This window comes from Epargyreus clarus, unplaced genomic scaffold (genome assembly GCF_041222505.1).
Source record: "Epargyreus clarus isolate Ecla_fem2 unplaced genomic scaffold, WU_Ecla_fem_2.2 ptg000027l, whole genome shotgun sequence".
NCBI lineage: Eukaryota > Metazoa > Arthropoda > Insecta > Lepidoptera > Hesperiidae > Epargyreus > Epargyreus clarus.
Window position 1 is genome coordinate 1,392,435 of NW_027332234.1, and position 16,113 is coordinate 1,408,547.

A 16,113-nucleotide genomic window follows, 5' to 3' on the forward strand; every position below is an offset into this window, starting at 1 on the left:
AAGTGCGTACCGTCACGTCATATTCAATGTATCTGGAAAAATAAGGGCTGCTATTAAATGTGTGTACACGTTTGCAGCCGGTGTGGGCGTGAATATTTAAACCTACATATCGCCACGCTGTCACCATCATTTAGGAATTGAAATGAGGACATAAAAATATTTTACGTTTTTATGCTACAACATTTTAATTTATATACAATGTTGTCAAATAGGTTGTTTAAATTGAACCATTATTACACCAAAATGAAATGTTACTGGAACTGAAAGATATGTCTAAGAAATAATTTAAAAAAAAAATAAAAGTACTCAATGCGCAATATTAAAATCTTACAGATTGTTCTAAATTGGAACATTGTAATAGTAAGGTAAGTAGTATTTGATCACTATTAAATCTAAAGCACATTTAGATGGCTACATTATTCAATAATAGTATTAATAAAAATAATACAATTATTATATTTAAATTAAAACACCGTCATGTGTCTGCCTGATAACCTTCGATCGATCCAAAGTTGAATAAAAATGCTTGAATAAAAATCATACGAGTCGTAACATCTGTACCCTTACCAGGAGTTTTTATGTTTCGACAAATATGACTGTTTTGGTATTTGTTTACGTATTTGCCCATACAAATTCCAATTAGCGCCCCTAGCGGATTGTGTCAGAACTAGGAAATCGTATTGGCCCATACGTAAACAAATACCAAAACAGTCATATTTGTCGAAACGTAAAAACTCCTGGTAAGGGTACTGCTGGCGTGCAGTCTGGGCGTTACAAAAAATTTTCCACTTAACTCGTCCTTTTAAAGTGGGTATTGGTTAAGTGCTTCTAACTATCTTAAAAGTTTAGACCACAGAGCCTTCTCAGAACACAAAACTGCACTATGCAGTTCTTCGTAGTCCAACTAAATAACCCAGTTGAAATGGAGGTTAGCGGTTTGAAGGTATATTTTTAAGCAGCTAAATATATTCGTTAATCGATATTATTAGTCATTGATTGATGATATAGTTTAAAAAAAATGAGAAAATAAAATCGAATATTCCTGTAAGAAACTAATTATACATTTAGCACTCTATGGTAGTATTTATATATCTTATATCACATGGTGCTATATACCAATATCTACTAAATTAGTTGTCAGGAATAGATCCGTTTTTAAACTAATATATTTGTATGCCAAACGTATCTTGTGTATTTATGTGTATGTTAAATCGTATTCATTTATTATAAATAATAAAATGATGCTTTATACATATTTTTTAATATTCATTCATTCATTAATAATATTTATTAACTAACTCTAAAATATATCACTTTAGGATTATCCCGTAAACCTGAGTGAAGTTGGGGACCCTACAAACCCTGACTTTTGAACGTTACAAAAGATCAGAAATGTATATTTGATATAACGGGGAAATTTCAGTTGCGTTAACGGCGCTGTGGAATTATAACACGCAATTGTAACATAGGAAATCTGTACACATATTTGTATGAAAGAGGAATAAATTGTGGAACTTTTTCTAGTATTTATAATTTTCTAAGTTACTGCCTAGAGGACGAATGATGGTCCTTTAATAATATACATACTAAGATAGAGTTTTAGCTATCAGCAATCGGCATCCATACGCGTCCAACGGAACGTAGATCCGCTTCACATGACTATCTTAGTAGAGTCTTTGTGAAGTTGGTTGCGAATGATCATGGGATGTAGTAAGCACATACCTTCAATTGTACTACATTGTCGCTTGTTACTTTAGTATTATAAATATCCCTAAAATGCAAGAAATTAACACATTACTACAGTTTGGTAGAGTTACGCTCTTTCCACCGCTCACCGCACCGCTACTTTTGCGTTTGATCGCCAAACCCATTAAGGGTAAGTCAGCCACATCTGCTACATCGGTAATTGATTGTCCGACAATCAATTATTAACTAAAGCCCTGCTTTCAAAAAGACAGATTATTGCTCCAAGTTTCTTAACTACTTGCATATATTCCTAACAAATATCAATCCGTTGCTTGTCTTTCATTGTAAAAAAATAAAAAAGTTCATTTCATATCACATACAAGGAAAAAAAATAAACAAATAAATGTTTTTTACACTTCAAATTTTATTCTAGGATTATTGTGACTTGAGTGCCATGGACACATGAAAGAAAGTACACAAATACTGAGATCCAGATCAGAAATACAAATTATACTTATTTCACGGCCTTTGGGCTAAAATAAAACTCATACGATACGTCGACTAAATGCGACTAGAAATGCAATTCACGATTTTTGAGATGCACTTTTTATATTTAGACGATACGACATCGCGTCGCACCACGTCACGACGTCATAAGGCGGCGTCGACTCATACCTTTAGTTTGAGCCCTTTGCATTGCTACGCGTTATATCTTCAACTTAATTTCAACAGTATATAGTAGTGGAGCCCACGATGCTAAATGTGTACAAACTCGAGCGTCATTGGGACCTATAAGATCGTGTAGATTAGACGTTAAAATGAAGAAAAGGTTATATGATATTCGTTCGATTCAGCGCGGGATTTTTTATTCTGACGATTTGAAAAATAAATAATATGAGAATGTATGAAGAATTATGTATTTTCCTAAAAATTAGCCTATTCATTTAGTTTCTGATACATCATTACTTCCCGGGCATTCAGGCTAAAAAGTGACACTTTCAGATAGCATAATAATACAGGATGTTTTTTTTTTCAAAATGACTATTTTTTTCACTACTTCGACGTGGGGTAATCGGCAGATATGATGTTTCTAGTATTATTTCCATTATATTAAAAAGAAAATTGACCACGTTCGAGCATGTCCCGTGATCGATTTTTTTGATTGTGCAAACCCCCGAAAAAGAAAGCTCATTTATGGCTTAGGATACTCTACATGGTGTAAGGTATCTCCCATATCTTGCGCTCGAGACACTCCCGAAATCTCCTCTTGGGCTTCACAACTAGTATTACCGTGGCACGTGACCAGCAAAACTCGAACCATTCTCATATTAATAAATAAACAAAAAATACAAACGTTTCTTCAGAAATTCTTCAGAGTAATCTGTAATACAGCGATTCGCAAACAATACGCATTCAAGTTACTTTTTCTCCGTTTTTCCATTGTACATCGTTATATAAGCTGTTCTTTAATTATTCACTGTGCCGGAACCAACTGTTACGGCCCCTGGCTCGGAAATGTATCTTAAATGTTTTATTTAATTGTTCCAGGGTCGTAAATATGGGAGGAAAACGCTGTGTGTTTGAAATTTAGAACAAATTAATGTTCTAATGTTCTGAATGTATTTAATAATTGATGTAGAGATAAGAGTTTTGTAAGTAGTTTATAGTTGTGATTTTTAATAAAAATTACGAGTAGCTAAAGAAATATAAAAAATATGTTCAATTACTGTAAGTTAAAAATTATTAATTGTAAATTAAAATATATATTAATGATTTTTGTCGGTTAATTGTCATAATTCTTGTATAGTATAACTATCATTGGTTTTAAATATAATTTAAAGGCGATGATTAGGTAGGTATGTGTACTATCATACCTACTTAAAAATCACCTTTGGTAACGGGCGGCAAGAGTGGGAGCTCGAGCCGTCCAACAAGCGACCCCGGGAAGGACGGCGGTATGTGTGATCGCATACCGTCGTAAACACTACATGGAGGAGCGAAAACTGCTCCCCCAGGGTAGAGCCCGTTGAGCATCGCGCTTGGAGGGCTCCGGTTGTGTTCCGTTGAGATGCCGAAGTTCTCCAACACGCGTTGAGGTCGGCCACCGGAGGCGTTTTAGTGCGGTAAAAATCCCACATAACCCGCCGCCGCTCCCACGTCGTCGGATACCTTTTGAAAGTTTCCCCCCTCGAGAAAAAAAAGAGGTATGTGTACTATAAGTACGTAATATACCATCTATCATTTTACTACAAAATGATTATTATTACGTACATTTTGTTTCCTTGTTCAGTGATTCCATTGCTGGCACCAAATTATCTTTAATCTTGATTCAACTCATTGAATCAAAGCCGACGTTACGAATTAGTCTGCTCAACCATCTGTTGCGTTTTCCTGCTTTTGTAAAAGTAACGTTTTTGCCTTATTTCACTGCAGCTGAGTCACTTGAATAGAAACCTGCAAGCAGTGATAGCCTGTTGGTTAAGAAACTCGGCCTATTGACCGAGGGGTTCGAGATTCAAATCCCAGCCTCTGATTTAACAAAGCTATGTGCATATTAGAAATTAATTATCACTAGCTTAAAAGTTTTTAAAGTTATGTGATATCTACCAATTCACATTTGACCTATGCTTATCGGTAAAACATAGCCAAGTTTTCCTCAAACTTTCTTTGCCAAATTATGAATAAGAAAAAAAAAAATTAACATTATCCTGCACAATTTGGTTCATATATCCAAAATGAAATCCAAAATTAATAAGATGTCTACCTATTTTATTTGCCTAATAACAGCAGTGTTAAACGCTGCTGTGTTGTGGTTTGAAGGGTTTGGTAAGAGACATACTTTTTCAAGGCATTCCAGCTTAGTCATAATGTGTAGTGGCGCATCTGTGGTCGACCTCGGGAAGGAATTTAATCTTATCTGGAGTTGATTACAGATGTCCATGGCCGGCAGTAGCCACTTAGCATTAGATGAACTGCCTGCTCGGCTGTTACTCTAAATAATTAATAGTTTAAATGTCGTAAAAGTCCCTGATAGCCCTGTGTGGTTATACATAGAATTTACCAATCCTTGTTACGAAATATGTATGTAAACCACAAAAGGAAATCCTCAGCACGTGTACGGAAGGAAACATCGCACAAACGTGTCGTGGATCCTCGCCAAGTATATGTGTAAGTTTATGTTAGTATAAGTTCATGTTGTACATCCTTATTACATTGTCATCATTATTATTAACTTTCCTGTTTCTCTGTTCTGTTGTTTGTTCTGAGATCTTATAAAGGTTAGGGCCGCTTTTACAAAGTTGAAGGAATGATTTTGTAAAAGGAAGATTATCGTTAAATAAACACTTTATTGGCTGTTATTATATTAGTAACTATTATATTGAAATCTATTAAAAAAAAAAGTTCAAATGAATAATTCATCGGAGTTGCATAATTAGACTTTATTTTTGTAAATTCACTTTATAGGATAATTTTGAAAGTGATTTTCCTTTGTGGTTAGCCGCCGGTGGCTGTCATACCTATTTCCTTTTTAATAAAAGTAGTGTTAAGCGCTGCTGTATTCCGAGTTGAAGGTAAATAAGACATACTTATACTCGTCAGTTAAACGTAATAATACTACGTGGCACTGGGTACCTTTGTAGACTAAACGAAAATACTTTTCTCCTTATTAGGCCAGTTTCAGAGTAATTCCGATTATTGATTTAACCCACTCTATTCAGAACCATGAAAACTATTAAGCGATTGAGTCCAAGTTTTTCTTTCCCATAAAACATTCGGCGTCGATCCATCAAGTCACGTAAGAAAAAGGACATAAAATATATCGCAGGAACCGAAAGTGAGGGTGGTTCTATTTATACGAACGCCATAGTTACAGCCATAGACTATATGTGACATAGAAATGACAATTGTATTTGGTGTGTGAAAATTGGTGTTTTTATTTTAAAAGGTTGGAGTAGCAGACTGGTACACAGTCCATGATGGTAAGTGGCTATTGCTGCTAACATTATCAACTTTCGATAAGATTCCTACCTGAGGTAGCCACAGATACACAGCTACCCTTGAGGAGTAAACTAGAATGGAGTGCCTCGGAAAAGTATGTCTTCCTAAGATCAACCAGCACACAGCAGCGCTTAACACTGCTGTTATACGGCAGAAATAGGTGTGGTTTTGATATAAATAGTATATCGAAATTATGTAGGATTCTTGTGTATCAATCGAAAAACGCAAGTACATTTATGCAATACATAAAAAAGAAGAGGCATTTCTATTCACACTTGCTCTGTGGTATCGACCACCATATTTCACCTAGATATTTCGACAACATCTGAATTATTTATACCATGGTGGAAATAAATTTATTACGTTATCTGTACACTAGATGTGGTGGACCTTACGGTGTTGTGGGGAAATAATAGTCATATGTGTGGTGAAATATTGCACTTGTAAGGGCATATCTAGTTGTGGAAGAGTAATGTTCTTTGGAGATAAAGAAATAGATGTTTGTAGCATAAATCAGATCTTTTTACAAGACAATAAAAATAATGTTTTTCCATGTATTTAGTAGTGATTAGAATGTATAATATATGTGGATGATAGATTTTGCCTATACTAATATTATAAAGAGGACAACTTTGTTTGTTTGTTTGGTTGTAATGAATAGGCTCAAAAACTACTGGACCGATTTTAAAAATTCTTTCTCCATTTGAAAGCTACATTATCTACGAGTAACATAGGCTATATTTTATATGAAATATATTTGATAAATAGATTTTGAGGCGGTACAAAGTTTGCCGGGTCAGCTAGTTTAATAATAACCATATTCCATGCTTAAAATAATTCAATTGAGTTTAAAGTTTGCTAAATGTCCATTTTATAAGCTTTCAATTTAAAACATATGAATGTAGGTTTATATGTAATCATTAATCATGTATAGTCCGCGCCAAACTGCTAGTCCGCTCTGAAGTTGTTGCGAGCAGTACCCTTACCATGAGTTTTTACGTTTTGACAAATATGACTATTTTGGTATTTGTTTACGTATTTAGGTAAGTAGGTACGTAGGTAGGTTACGTATCAAGGTAAGGGTACAGGTGTAGTCATAAAATTTGCTATGGGAACGCGTTTCATTTTTATATTTAGAGTGGACTAGCAGTTTTACGTCGACTATACCTACTTACTTACTTTTTATAACTTTATATACTTAAATAAAAAATCATATTGGTACCTTGACTATTAAATTGTATGCCTACCTCCTAATATCAATGCCTAGTATTGGTCACTACGGATCTCTGTTATCTCAGCTCAAATAGGAGTTACTAAGTTATTTTAAGCGCTCGTGAAAGCAAATATAATATTTTACCTTTGGTATTGGGCACTTCACCCTTATTTTCAGCCGCTAACTTGTTGGTTTCATGCGATACCTGAAAAAGAAATTGTAATTTAGAATTATTGTTTCTGATATCGATATTGTATATTTAAAGGTATAGATAAAATATACGATCTATAAATACATCTGTAATCAGCTCGAGACAAAAGCAGATTTCCAACTGAGGTCGGCTACAGATGAGCGCTACAACTGAGGACTAAGCTGGAATGCCTCGGAAAAGTATGTCTAAGTTTACCACACCCTTCAAAGTAGAACCCAGCAGCGCTTAACACTAATGTTATAGGCTGAAATAGGGCGGTGGTGCCGTCAGAAACAAGGAAGATTCTACCATCTCTGAAATATAGATAAAAAATAGGTGATCCATACTGATAAATCATATATAAAAACATACAGCCGTACTAAAAACCTCCTTCTTTTCGAAGACACTAATAAATTGTATCAATAATTACAAAATGTCTACCATTTTCACAATAGATTTTTCAGCTACCAAAAATAAAGCTTCATTTTAATACATTACCAATCTAACCAAAAAGATATAGATTGTTTCTTTTTCAATACTGTTTCGTAGCGGAGTTGATACGTTTTATAGGCTGCGAGCAACCATTAAATATTTAACAGCGAAGCCTCAATCAACCTGGGGGTTTAGATGGAATCCCAGAATCGAACTGCTGCTATAATCCGTACCAGTTTTACGCATGTGGCTTAGGGAAAAGGATGAAAAGATATTTGATTTTTTGTGTGTATTTGATTTTGTGGAGTATATTGAATATATGACGTTTGGTTTAGGTTTGCGTATATGACTTAGCGGTGTTATAATACTAACGTATTGTAGTTTACTTTGGAGTTATGTAAATATTAATTGTTCTAGCCAAGATATTGTTTTATTCGAGATAACGCTGTAGGTAATCCGTAAACTTTAGGTCTCAATTTCTAACATATACTTAAAAAAGTTGCATTAAGTATTCACGTGGTTTTATGAAACGAATATTGGCAATTTTTATAATTGTTTATTCACTAATCATTCTTAATTTATGAAAAAAACGAAAATACTTGCAAATTCGACTGTGTGACATGTTTGCCAAACATAAATCTGTGCTACGCTTTTCGCCAGACCTCATTGTAATCTTTAGTTCCATCTTTATTTCAATCCAAACTTAGTATTAATTAGACCACTGCAGGATACAGGCCTACATAAAACGATTTTTTATAATATTTTCTTAATATTTTGCTTTTGCTCTATTTTATATAGAAAAGAATTGTAAACAAAATTAAAGATCAATACTAGTTGTAGTAACATAAAACTTTTATTTTAAACCCTTTAAAGCAATCATCCTTTTTCGTCCTACGTAACTATCTCCTTTCGGTTAGCTAGTAATAGAAATAAATCGTCCCGCATCCAACCCTTCGGTCGCCGCGTCGCAGCGGTAACTTTAAACTGCCCTTGAAATTGTTTTAGCAGTTTCACAAAAAATATTTTTTTACCCACAATTGTTTTTGAAAATATTTTTCGAACACTTGAACTTTAAGCCAATAAAATATTTATGGATGACAGTAAATTGATGAAAGGAGTTTTTTACACTATGTGTTCGTATATTCAAGCATAATATGTTTTTTTCTACAAAAATGTACAAAGATGATTTATTTGTATATAGTGAATAATATTACTGTGAGTTATTATATCGGCCCTAGCTTAAATGTTTATACCTGTATAGTCTGTATTTGAAGGTGGTGGAACCTTTTGTGGTTCGACTCTGGTGGCACCACCGCCACACCTATTTTCTAATAACATCAGTGTTAGGCGCTGCTGTGTTCCGTTTTGAAGGGTGTGGTAAGGGAGACATACTTTTCCGAGGCGTTCTAGCTTAGTCCTCAGGGGTAGCGGCGCGTCTGTGGCCGACCTTAGGTAGGAATATCTAATTCTATCTGGGGTTGATTACAGATGTCCTTGGGCGGCAGTAGACACTTACTATCAGGTGGACTGCATGCTCGTCTGCTACTCCTATATTATAAAAAAAAGTCTGTAAAACCGCTAGTCCGCACTAAATATAGAATTGCATCGCGTCGCCTAGAAATTTGTATGACTTCACCTGCTCGCAACAACTTCAGAGCGGACTAGCAGTTTGGCGCGAACTATAACACTGGACTGATCACAGCAATTGTAGGATAAACAATCTGAAGAAGGTAATTGACAACCAGTACGCTACGGGAGGCCTACGTACATGTACAGCAGTCGACTATAACAAAATGTTTGTTACATACATAGATTCTTTGAATACTTATATTCTTGAGATAACAACGTTGTAAAAATACGAATTAAACACCCATAGGCGGAGACATAAAACTTCCACTTTAAACCCAGTTCTCGTCCTACGTAACTATCTCCTTTCGGTTAGCTAGTAATAGAAATAAATCGCCCCGCAGCTCAACCCTTAGGTCGCCGCGTCCCAGCGGTAACTTTGCTCAGAATTGAATGTTTGGAGCGGTCAACTGCCCTTGAAATTGTGTTAGCAGTTACACAAAACATTCTCTTTTTACCCACAATATTGTTTTTCAAACATTTGTGCTCTAAGCCGAAAAAATATTTTTTTGTAAAAGTAAAAATTAAAACAACACGTGTGTTTATACAAATATCTATGTATATATTTTCTATAATCATCAAAACTAAAGAGTTTTCCCAATGGCAATGGCCATTTTCATATAATAATTGAACTAGCTAAATAATTTTGAAAATTGAAAGAACTCGCCATAATTTCATCTGTCTGTAATAAATTAAGTATTATCCATAGATCTATAATGTCATGCGATAAGTTTCTAAGTCCATGATATTTTAAATAAAGTAAATTATAAAAGATCTGTATTTGTGTTAAAAAAATGTTTTGATCTTATTATATTTATTTTAAGGCATTTAAGTTTTGAGCTTTCGTTGGGCCAAATCCATTTTATTTAACTTTTAAGCTATCGCATTTTGCTCAACCCTAAACAGAAATATATCGCCTTCCGAAATGTCCCAACGTCACGTCCCGTACCCTTAGCATTTCTGAGAATTGAATGTTGAACGGTCAACTGCCCTTGAAATTATGTAACCAGTAACCGAAACATCGTTGGTTAAGCCAAAGTACTTTGCGAGTCGTTTTCCTGGAGACATTTTATTGGTTTGGGACAAGCGGTTACGGGTTGGGTCACGTGACTTCGTTAATAATAAGAATTTAAACATTGAAAAACCTTTTCATAACTCATGACTTTCTGGTTAATAAAAGTTAAAGTTTTGTTTTATATTTAAAATAAATACGAGTAGAGTATTGTGCGATATTTCAAAGCATTGAATTTTCATAATTAAATTTTCAATCCGTTTCAAGGTTTGAACAGGAGTACAAGAGTGTGTATCTAAGGAAAATAATTTTGTGCTTAAAATTCGGTCGCACTAATTATAGCATTCGTTAAGCCTTGTCGGAGCCCCTAAGGCCTATTTTTATTTATTTTGTAATATCATATAGAACTAGCAGACGGCCATGCAGTTCGTCTGATGTCAAGTGGCTCTACCACTCATAAACAACTGCAATCAAACCCAGATAAGATTAGATTCCTACCTGAGGTTGGTCACAGATGCTCCGTTACCCCTGAACACTAAGCTAGAATGCCTTGGAAAAGTATGTCTCCCTTACCACACCCTTAAAAAAAGAACATAATAGCGCTTAACACTGCTGTTATTAGGCAAGAATAGGCGTGGCGGTAGTGCCACTGGAGTCTAACCACAGAGGGCTCTACCAAACAGTCGTTTTGGTACTACATATATCAAATACCACTATACATATCAAAGCTCTTTATACAGCGAGAAGTCACACCCAAACCTTAGTTATATGGCAGTTGTTTCGAACTAAGTAAACTGTGTGTGTGATGTATCCGCGTTATCGCTTTTGTTTGTTCCCAGTTGCGGAGTCGTTGATCCGCACTACTTACTAAATACTTCCTTCTGTAACTGTATATTATGTTTATTAGAATAGGTATTTACTGTGTAGGATATGTGAGGACAGTTTGGGGGTTTCAAATCAAATCATATCAATTTTTTTTATTCAAAATAGGTTCTTTACAGAGCACTTTTTGAATGTCAATACAATTACACCACTTCACAAGGTGTATTGTTATGGAGAAGAAGCGGCGAAAGAAACTCCATAACACACATATTTAAAAAAAATGTTTTATACCATGACAAACTAAAACTAATGGTACATGTGGAGCTGGAGCTACTTCAGACCACACCGTTTTATCAGTCAAATAATCACTCAGCCTATAGTATGCTTTTTTATTGTTGTTTCATATACTTGTGATAGTTAGCACCGGCGACTGACGGCTTCAGTCGCTAACGACAAGCGGCGACAGTCGGCAGTAGTCGGCAACAGTTGTCAACAACTGTAAGCGACAGTCGGTGCTGGTTGACAGCGCGCAGTCGGCGCCGGTTGTCACCGGAGTGTACTATGGCTCGTATGTTACCCATCTGAGATTAATTGTCGTCAAGCCATTATTGGCCTAATGCTGAGCAGAGGTCATAATGAGAGGAGTTATAGGCCATAGATATTGTCACCGCTCTGCCAGAGTGCTAATTGGTAGATTTCATACATCTTTAAAATCGAAGAATGAGGCAGGTTTTCTCGCGATTTTCTACTTTACCGTTTGAGGTAGTAAAAAATATTTTTTTACACACATATTTTTTTCAAACCAGGAGTGCAATCTGGGGGTTTGAACGCATTCTGATGGGTAGGTGGATGGGTAGATAGAGTTTCTAATTAGAAGATTACTGCTGATTAAGTAAGTTAAGGTCGAATATAATATATTATTTCTTCTCCAATAAAAGTTATTCACACATTGACAGCCCTTATCACTCTTGTTTAGTTGTTGCCAAAACTATTTGTGGTAGACAAAGAAGTTCGCTAAGTTGTGATATATTGGCCAGTAGGGTGTGAATGATACAATGCTATTGGAATATACTTGTATGAACACTTTGGGAAACACAGGAAATACTATGAAGAAAGAAAGAGCTTATTTTTGTCCTCGAGTTTTTAAATTTGGAAATAGTGGTTAAGTTTGAATAAAGAAATTGTTGGAATGAAATGAAAGAACAGAGAAGAATAATAAAGTGTATTTTTAAAATGCGTGTAGCTGTTTTGGATACCTGTTTTTAAAGTATGGAAAATAATAAAAAAAAATCAATTAACGAATATTCTTAAAATTTCTGATCTTTCCATCTTTTACTTTTGGATTTGAAGTCAGATTTATAAATTCGGGAATATTATAAATTCGGGAATATTAACAAAAATGTTCGCTTTTCAAAGTCAGATAAATCTGTGGCGAACTGGGACATAGCATCTGCATGTCGAATATTTTGCAACTTGCTACTGGCAGAGCTACGCGAGAAAACCCGTAAGTTAACAATTTATAGCACTTTGAAATAACACTAAAATGTCCAATTTTGCGTTTTTGTTGGATAAATAGTGTTAATGTGTATAAAATTATACAGACCTTGTAAATATACTTCTTCATTATGGAGGAATTAATTTGGCTTTTTTATATAGAAATAGTTTAACCCTATTATTAAAAATAAGTCCATAATTATATTTCTTCATAATGGCAGGAAACAATTGTGAAAACATTGAGCAGTAGAGGCTAAATGCGGTTCCGTTTTCGTCCCTGCATGAAATTGTAGAGAATTTAAGGTTTTTTATAACTATTTATTGTGCAATGCCAAATAACTTGCTCTTCAATATTTTTAATATTTAATTCACCAAGTTTGGGCTTATGAAAAGGTCATTTGAAATATTTAAAAAAAATATTATCTGGACTTTGATTATTACTTTAAAATTCCCAAGCCGAAAACCGGGGAATTTTCTGCTATTTAATTCAAGACAAAATCAGTTTCGGGCAAATCGTAACGTACCTACATCATCTATTATCTATGAATATCTATATTCAATCCATATCAAATGTACGTATATTGTACCACCTATTGGCAGTTCTCGAATCACGGTTACATTACCGATTTATAGCGATAACCGCTATCCGGGAATCATGCCGGAGTATCTCAGTAAATTGAGTTCCTTTGTGCGGTTTATGGTATGGTATAGTATTTATGGTTTCCGGAGGAGAATCAAAATATCATAAATATCTGTTTTACTGTCTATTCTTTTGAGAAACACCTAACTGTTACATCTTTTTTTGACTAATAAGTGTTTTAGTTTGAAGCGTGTGATCAGGAAGATACAATAGGTATACTTACTCCGCAAGGAAAGCAATCTTGGACCAACCTTAGATAGTATTCTAAAGCTATCTGAGGTTGAATACAGATGTACGAGTATATGGGCCGCAGTGTCCATGTATCAAAGGTTAATATTTTTAAAGTCATAAGGCTTATACGAGTAATAGGGCTTCGCATAAAAATTATTCTTCTTTGCATGAATATTCAGTCAAAATCAATCTAATTATTCCAACGATCATTATTTTTATACTGCAACATTTTTATCATGTAATGAGGTCGGGTATTATGTTGTGGTTAAAAAACATTAAGTTTTTAAACATTATGTCGGTTTGTCCATCCTAAATTGTTTTAGGCCAGTTCGTGCGGAAAAACAAAAGTTTGCTGTCAGTTTCCGGACGAGGGTCGCGTCCAGACTGTCCAGTGCACGCAGAACCTAACAGATTGTCTACAGCGGTTTACATGTTTTTAAATATAGAAAATTGATACAGCGCCATCTAGTTTGTCAAGTAGTTGTCAACTTGACAATTCGACAAAATCGCTTTTTTATTTTTCTTCACGGCTTTTTCATTTTTTTCTTAACTTTTGGTCTAGAATATTACTGTCTTGGTGCCATAGACAAAATTATTTATGAAAAGCAAAGAAATTGGGTATATATTGCCAAGGTAGCTTATAATATTATAAATATCGTTTATTTGTTTTGTTGGTAAAAAATATAAGAATAAATCTCTTGAAATAATATTATCGTAATGATGTCCTGTAGGAAACTTAACGAATAATAATTTATTCATTTAAATGTAGCTACTTCGCTGCATCTTTCCCCACATATTACTCACTATGTATATCATAATATTTTGTATGTTTTCATCTATGATTATATTTTGATTAAAATGTAAATAGTTTAGTTAGTAAGTTTCTAGTAGTGTACTAAGCAATGTAAGCCAATGAGCGTTCAGCCTAAAGATCAAGAGAAGCTTGGTCGACCAGATACTTAATATTACTTCGGGTTTTATAACGAAAATAAAATGATATCAGATAAATAGAGGTTCAAAACTATAAAAGCATCTTTATAACGCCGTAAAATTCCAGGTTTTAAAAGATTTTATCTCAATCTGACCTTCATATTGTCGGTACACACTACAGACGGCTTTAGAAGAATAAATTAAAACCCGCCTTTCAAAGTGTTGAAAACATGAAAATGGAATAAAGATAAGTGACTTGACGTTGAAAACAAGGTTTAATTATTTGCTTTACAACTTGACGGACTTAATAAAATGCGAGGTAATATCGTTGTGGAAAAGGAATTTTATTCTGGAAACGACCTGCGGCTGATGAGATATTTTTCAGTGCTGTTCCGGAATGAAATTCCTTCCGAATCGTAGTTCACACTAGCGCTATGTGAGGTACGGCGTATTTCGTATACAGATATATATGTATAGCATATATATATATATATGCTATACAAAGTGAACTCGTTCGATTCCCGGCTAGGTAAAAAGATATTTTTAAAAGTAATGATGCAGTTTTAGTTTTTATAAAAATCGGCCTTGGCAATCGGCCTTTCAGCATTTTTCGCTAATCCTTATAGTTTCGGATTTGGCCCTAAAGGCCTATTTGAAATATTCACCCTGTATATATATGTGTGTCACGTTTTTTTGCTTTGTAAGTTAATGTTATTATAAAATTGCTTTCGCTTTTTTGGCTGAAATAGGAAACGACTCTACATGATGGTAAGTCATCTGTAACCTCCATGTAGCACAGGCATTCTGTCCGAAGGCGATGCCGCTCCTGAGGATTAAGAAGTTGCCTTATATGAAGTAGAGGGAATCTACATTAAGAAATAGGTGTGACGGCGGTACCTTGGTGGTACCTTATTTACTTGCTACGAGTACTATATTATAATAAAAATACTATTTAAAACACATTATGTCGTTACCGTCGGTTGCAATCATTTCTAAGAAGAATTTAATTTCTGTTCTAGGTGTAGATATTTTTGTCTACTCGTCTTTTTGTGTAACTAAATTTTCTTTATCTGTTCTATGTCATAGAAAAATGGAAAAGAGAAGTTCTCTGAATATAATGAATTTGATGGGGTTAATATTTTGTGGCATTCCGGAGTGAAATTCCATCTCCAACGATGCCGAGGTCACACTCCCTCTACCATTACACCCCAGGGACATCAAATATAATATTTCAGAATCAATTCAGAATTGCTATCAATATTTACAGCAATGTAACTAAATAAGTACTTATTTCTTTTTATGATACTTACGGCAAATTCAATTTACCAGTTTATATCATTCGATAAATCAAACTTCTTAACCGATTTGTCAAAATATATTCTGTTGTTACGATTGAAATGTCGAACTTCATTATTTTTACGAATTGATAATCAGAAATAACATGTTTGTTGTTAAGATTTTTACAGGCAGAATAACGAAATTCATTACTTTTGATGTTAAACATCCATAGCCGCACGTAAAACCGATTTCTGGCGTGGCGACACCACGGCATGCGTCGCCACGCTATACGATGGTATATATATACAGTCTATATGCAGTAGTGTGTACGGTGTGGCGACGCGTCGCCATGCGCAATCGAATTCAATAAATAGTCATCGTTATCTGGAAAAAAATCGTAATATTTTATTTTATCATTATGACATATTTAGTTCTTATCACAATATGTTCTTTTCTGCGTATTACTTTTACAAAATAATGTCGATGTTTCACATCTGCCAGGCGTCCCGTGACGGCTCACATTTTTTTATCTATATAATTCTACTCATATAATCAAATAT

General features: G+C 34.5%; 1 protein-coding gene across 1 annotated transcript in view; it reads right to left on the minus strand.

The window, feature by feature from the left end:
* LOC140753681 (Ig-like and fibronectin type-III domain-containing protein 2) overlaps positions 1-16,113 on the minus strand; it is a 181,067-nt gene that overhangs the window by 71,328 nt on the left and 93,626 nt on the right. The window contains exon 3 of the mRNA XM_073088411.1: positions 7,043-7,103. The gene's annotated coding sequence lies outside the window, so the exon portion shown is untranslated. The remainder of the gene's footprint in view (positions 1-7,042; positions 7,104-16,113) is intronic.